This window comes from Clarias gariepinus, chromosome 4 (genome assembly GCF_024256425.1).
Source record: "Clarias gariepinus isolate MV-2021 ecotype Netherlands chromosome 4, CGAR_prim_01v2, whole genome shotgun sequence".
NCBI lineage: Eukaryota > Metazoa > Chordata > Actinopteri > Siluriformes > Clariidae > Clarias > Clarias gariepinus.
Window position 1 is genome coordinate 12,188,398 of NC_071103.1, and position 5,350 is coordinate 12,193,747.

The following is a 5,350-nucleotide window of genomic DNA, read 5'->3' on the forward strand; positions in this document are numbered from 1 at the left end:
AAGCGGTATAGAAGATGAGTGACAAAGTGAGTGAGAGTGATTCTGTAAAGCTGCTTTGTGACAAGTGCTTTTTTTTTTTATAAAAGCACTATACAAATAAAATTGAAGTGAATAGAATATTTTGAGGAAATCTTAAAATCGACTAAAGCTACCAAATATCAAGCCTGTTCTTTAGCTGTAAAAGGATGATCTGCTGGTTTTTGTATTTTTATTTTCTAACAGAAAAAGGAACTGCAAGTAGAAATGGGGATTCCCTGTCTGCAGGAGCTGTAGCTGGGATTGTGATTGGAGTTTTATTAGGTCTCGCTGGAACTGCTGGTTTAATTTTCTATTTTATGAAAGCAAAAGAGATGTAAGTAAACATTAATTTCTCATTTACTTACTGTTTTATATACGTATTACTTAAAATAATAATACAAAATAAATATAATATAATAATATATAAATAAGTAGTATTTATTAATACATTTTACTGTCATTTAGGCCAAAAACAAAGTCTAGCGGGAATCTGCAAAATAAAGGTATGTGTGAGGATCGCTTAAAAAATATACTGACATCATTGTTAATATTGTCTATATGAGAATAATAACAAGTAAGTAGGATGAGACAGTATAATGACACATCTGGGATATTTTGTTATCTCATACACCAAATTGTATTACAAGCTTCTGGTTAATTTGTCTTTATTCTTTCCTATAAAGCAACACACAATGCACAACAACAAGTAAGTCCTGTTCTTTATGATAATAAATAAACATAATTATAATAATGTTTTTTATTTTAAAAAAATATGAATTGAACAAAATCAAAAGAAGAGAATGTGACTAAAAACGACCTTTAGTGGTTTCCTGATGAATGAAAAAAAAACATAAACAACTAATATATTTAAGCAATATCACACTTAAGGTCATTCTGTACTGATAAAACATGGGTGTGGGGTATATATAGGCATGTTTTTTTTAACATCTTACACCCTCAACCAGATCACCCAGCTGGGGTTGATCAGACCCCAGCTTGTGTCCGGATGGCTAACTAGCTACCACGACTCCATGGTTGGCCTCACTTAAGCCACAGCCATCTTGAGGCCCTCTCTGCCGCTTCGTTGGTACTGCAGATAGCTCTCCTCTTTCGCTCTCCAATGATGCCTAAACTGCTTAGGGCTTGGGCTAAGGAATGGGTTGCAAAACCTCTGCATCCAACCTCTACTGGAAGGCACTTCGCTCTCCACCCAGCCTGCTGACAGTCACTGACCAGTCCCGCGTACTTGGTGAGCTTCCTCTCAAAGGCTTCATCCAAGCGATCTTCCCATGGGACTGTAAGCTCCAACAACACAACTTGCTTAGTAGCCTCAGACACAAGTACCATGTCTGGTCGAAGGGTGGTGACAGCAATGTGGCTGGGGGACTTCAGTTGTTGTTCAAGGTCCACCAAAAGCTGCCAATCTCTAGCTGAGGTCAGAATCCCTGCTGTAGTTCTTTTGTCTTAGGCTACCTGCTCCCCGGCTCTAACAAAGGCGATTGTTTTCTTGGAGGCACAAAACTGCTTTGCCCACACCAGTCCCGTGCTGATAACTTCAGCGATAGTCTTAAGGACTTAGTCATGTCTCCACCGGTATCGTCCTTCTCCGAGTGCCATACTGCAGCAGCTGAGGATGTGCTCTAGGGTGCCTCTCTTGGAACACAATGGGAATGCTGGTGTTTCTGCTATGCACCATGTGTGTAGGTTAGATGGGTTTGAAAGCACATCATACACTGCCTGAATAAAAAATTTAATGCGGTGAGACTCCGCTTTCCAGATCTCAGTCCAGTTCACTTTTCTCTCCACTGCATTTTCCCATCTTGTCCAGGCCCCTTGTAGGCTTAGTCACACAGCCTTGCAAGATCTCGTCTCCTCCACTGCTGCTCTTACCTCCTCTTGAACAAGGCGCCACCTCCCCTTCCCTCTGATGTTTATTCGAGAACTTAGAAAGGTTCCTAAGCCGGCTCTTTCTTTTGAGACCACTCCCACCATGCTCCTATGCTGCAGCCTTGCCTCAGCCTCCTAAACCGCCTCCTCTGCCCTCCACTTCCTGCCTGTCTTCACTTGATTCCCAGCTTCAGCCACCTTTGGATCACTAGGGTCCCCGTACGGCAACGCTTGTACTGCAGTATGTTGTTGCGCCCATAAAGTGCGATGCTTCTCAGGCTTTTTGGTAACCCAAGCCAACTCCGAAGGTGGTTGCTGACTGTCCTCTCTAAGATCTCAACAATAGAGATTGGGACAGCATAGATAAGGAGGGGCCACAGGATTCTAGGAAGGATGCCATGCTGGTAGAACAAGGCTTTGAACTTTCCAGGTAGACCATACTTATCCACAGATTTTATCCAGTCATCCAACTCAGCACAAGTTAACTCGATAGATGATAAATCTCTCAGAGAGCTGTCAAAAACCTTGCCCAAGCTCTTGACTGGCTTCTCTGAGATTAATGGTATGGCTGTACGTGAAATGTAAAACCAGAACTTCTCCTCCACCTTGCCTTTCTTTAGCACCATAGATCTTAATTTGGAAGGTTTGAAATGCATCCGGGCCCATTCCATTAGATTCTTAAGTCCCTTCAGAATCCAACGCCAGCTTGGCGCTGCTTCTGTTGTAACTGTTAAGTCATCTGTGAACGCCCTGGTAAATGGCTGCCATTGTCCAGAATTCATTCGGGGCCCTCTGCACTCTGGCTCAGCGGACTTGGTGAGCATATTCATGGCCAGGGAGAACAGCGTCACAGAGATACCTATCTCCACCCTATGCCAAGCTGATGTAGTTGTTCCAGAAGAGACACTCATCCTAAAGTTGTTATAGTAGTCAAATATGAGGTCTCTGCACCTGTTTGGAACATGATGCTTTATCAGAGTAAGCTGGACTAACTTATGTGGAATGGAGCTATTTGCTAGGTAAAGCCATAACACTGACAGGTTGCCTTTGTTCTCTCTGGCAATAGTCACTATACCGGTATGCTCCACACAGCCAGGCATACCTGAAATGCCACCCTTCTGCACTGATGTATCAATGTCAAAGTGTTTTTAAGATAACATAATGTTACCAGATTCTGGGTGAAAGTACTTCTGTAAGTGGGTTGAATGTGATTTTCAGCAGACAGTTGCTCTCTTCTCAGTAAGACCCACTTTTTTCATTGAATTTACATAATTCTTCCCAGAAAGACATACTGTAGTTATTCTATACTATTGCTACACAATGAGATATTTACCTTAGAATTTTATATTTCCCCTACAGCATGCAGAAGTTCTAATTACCATAATTAGTCTAACTAATAGTCAGCTAATCAGTCATAATGATGCATTCATCATTTTTAATGCAGTTTATTGGATGTATTCCCTAATGTGTTGATTACTAACCAATTCACTTTATTTTATTATTAGGATTCACACTATGTAAATATGACTATGAGTAGAACGGACACCCAGATGGGTCACACCGCTCAACCTGATGATGTAAGCAGTCTATTTAGTTTATTTGCAATCCAATTTTAGTTTAATCTCAGCCCAATGTTGATAAAGTTAGCTATTGCTATACTAACACTTTGTCAAATACAGTCATTTCGATTCTATTAGTTCTCGTTTTCTCATTATCTAGGAACCAATATATGAAAACTGATGAGCAGATATCTGTCCAGGTTTGGGACGTATACACCTGTTTGAGGATAATGAGGTAAGCAGCTTTACATCAATTAAAGCTAGTGCAATTTGATTTGATTGAAAGTGTAAATACTGTATGGTATTGTTTTTTTTTTTCTTCCTTTGTACTGTGTATAAATAATTTATTTATTTTTAATTATGTCTATTTTTCTATTTTTGTCTTTTTACACGGAACAATGAATGCATTATCATTAAACACTACTTTATGTTTGCACATTGTTCTTTGCTGCTGTAAATTTCCCCACTGTTGGACAAATAAAGGAATAAAGGTATATCTTATCAAATTAATTTGGAACTACTGTAGGTAATAACTTAACTCTGAATATTTGGGTGGAAAAATACAGAAATAACATTAATATGGAGTCTCCTCCCCAATAACCAAAAACTAGTTGTAATAAATCAATATTTCATGAGCATGTTAAGCAATTTTGCATTTATTCTGAATATTAGCACGATATTGTAATTTGACTTTGGACCTGAGCTTGCAGGCCGAGTGCTAATATTTATTACAGCAGCAAGATTGATGATTATACAATAATTTTGTGAACATTAAATTAATACTGAATAATTGACATTTCAGACGCAATATGACCAAATGTTTGTCAATGCATTATCTGACATCTGCAGTCAGTGTAGTAACAGTTCCCTTTCAAAAGCTACACGGTTGTGAGGCATGTGTGTATCAAACACGCCAAATCTTAGCATATATAACCTCGGTCAGGTGACATCATCTGATGAAGCGCACCTGCAGGTTATAAATAGGAGTGAACCGGAACATTCCGTCAGACGGCCCGTGCTATCGGCTGTTTTTATGGCTGCAATGGTGCTCCGCGGAGAGTTACCTGTGGCTAAATCTCACAGGAATCAAGGATAAGGATCGTGCGTTTATCCTTCATCCCCCCATCTCGCCCTCCGGCCTGTTTGGCGACGTCGTTAGCGTCGCCGCTTGGTTGGGGAGGCGAAATTATATGAACAAGCCTTCTGGAAATTCCTTCCCCGCCGTGTTTAAGAGTGGGGATTGTTGGCCACCCAGTCCCGACCGGGTCTGACTCTCGCGAGGCGTGAAGCACAGAGAGAGAGTGTTATGAGCCAGGCACCCCCTCGTAAGACTGGGGTGCGGTGTGCGACGCTTTGCAATCCGCCTCGAAGAAGTCAGACCTACGTACTGTCTTCTTCACGAAGAAGAAGTCTTGAGGCTCATTCCCCCAGGACCGTGGACCTTTTCCCCCTTTCAAAGAAACTGGCAGCGTGGAAGCTACAGATCGCCATTAAGACTGCGCGTGTTTTCCGCAAGATGCCGCAATTTAGCGTGCGGCGTGCCGTGACTTGCCGGAGGCAACATTCGGGAATTTAAAATAAATGTTTTAACTTCGACTTCTCCATTGATGACTTCATCCCTTGGGATGATTCGGACAGCCACAACAGTTCAGATCGTGTTCCTTCTGCGGACTACAACCCGACTGAGCCGTGAGTCCTGTCCGAGCTGATTCTGAGTTGTCTGGATCTCTGATGCAGTATCTACGAGATAAAGGACTAACTTATTTTAAAGGGGATGATTCTAAACCTGTACTTCTAAGAGACGGCATTTGGATTTTGAGAGTCCTCATTGTTCTTTTCAGCCAGTGAGGCCAGAGTCCAGCACCCCAGCTCCATCCGTCAGAGGA

At 41.6% G+C, this 5,350-nt stretch overlaps 1 long non-coding RNA gene across 1 annotated transcript; it reads left to right on the top strand.

Annotated features, from left to right (window-relative positions):
* The first annotated feature begins 233 nt into the window (after positions 1-233).
* On the top strand, positions 234-3,700 carry LOC128520027 (uncharacterized). The gene is made up of 5 exons (XR_008357903.1): positions 234-352; positions 484-521; positions 702-724; positions 3,411-3,482; positions 3,625-3,700. It is a non-coding gene; the product is annotated as an uncharacterized LOC128520027 (long non-coding RNA).
* Positions 3,701-5,350: the final 1,650 nt, after the last annotated feature.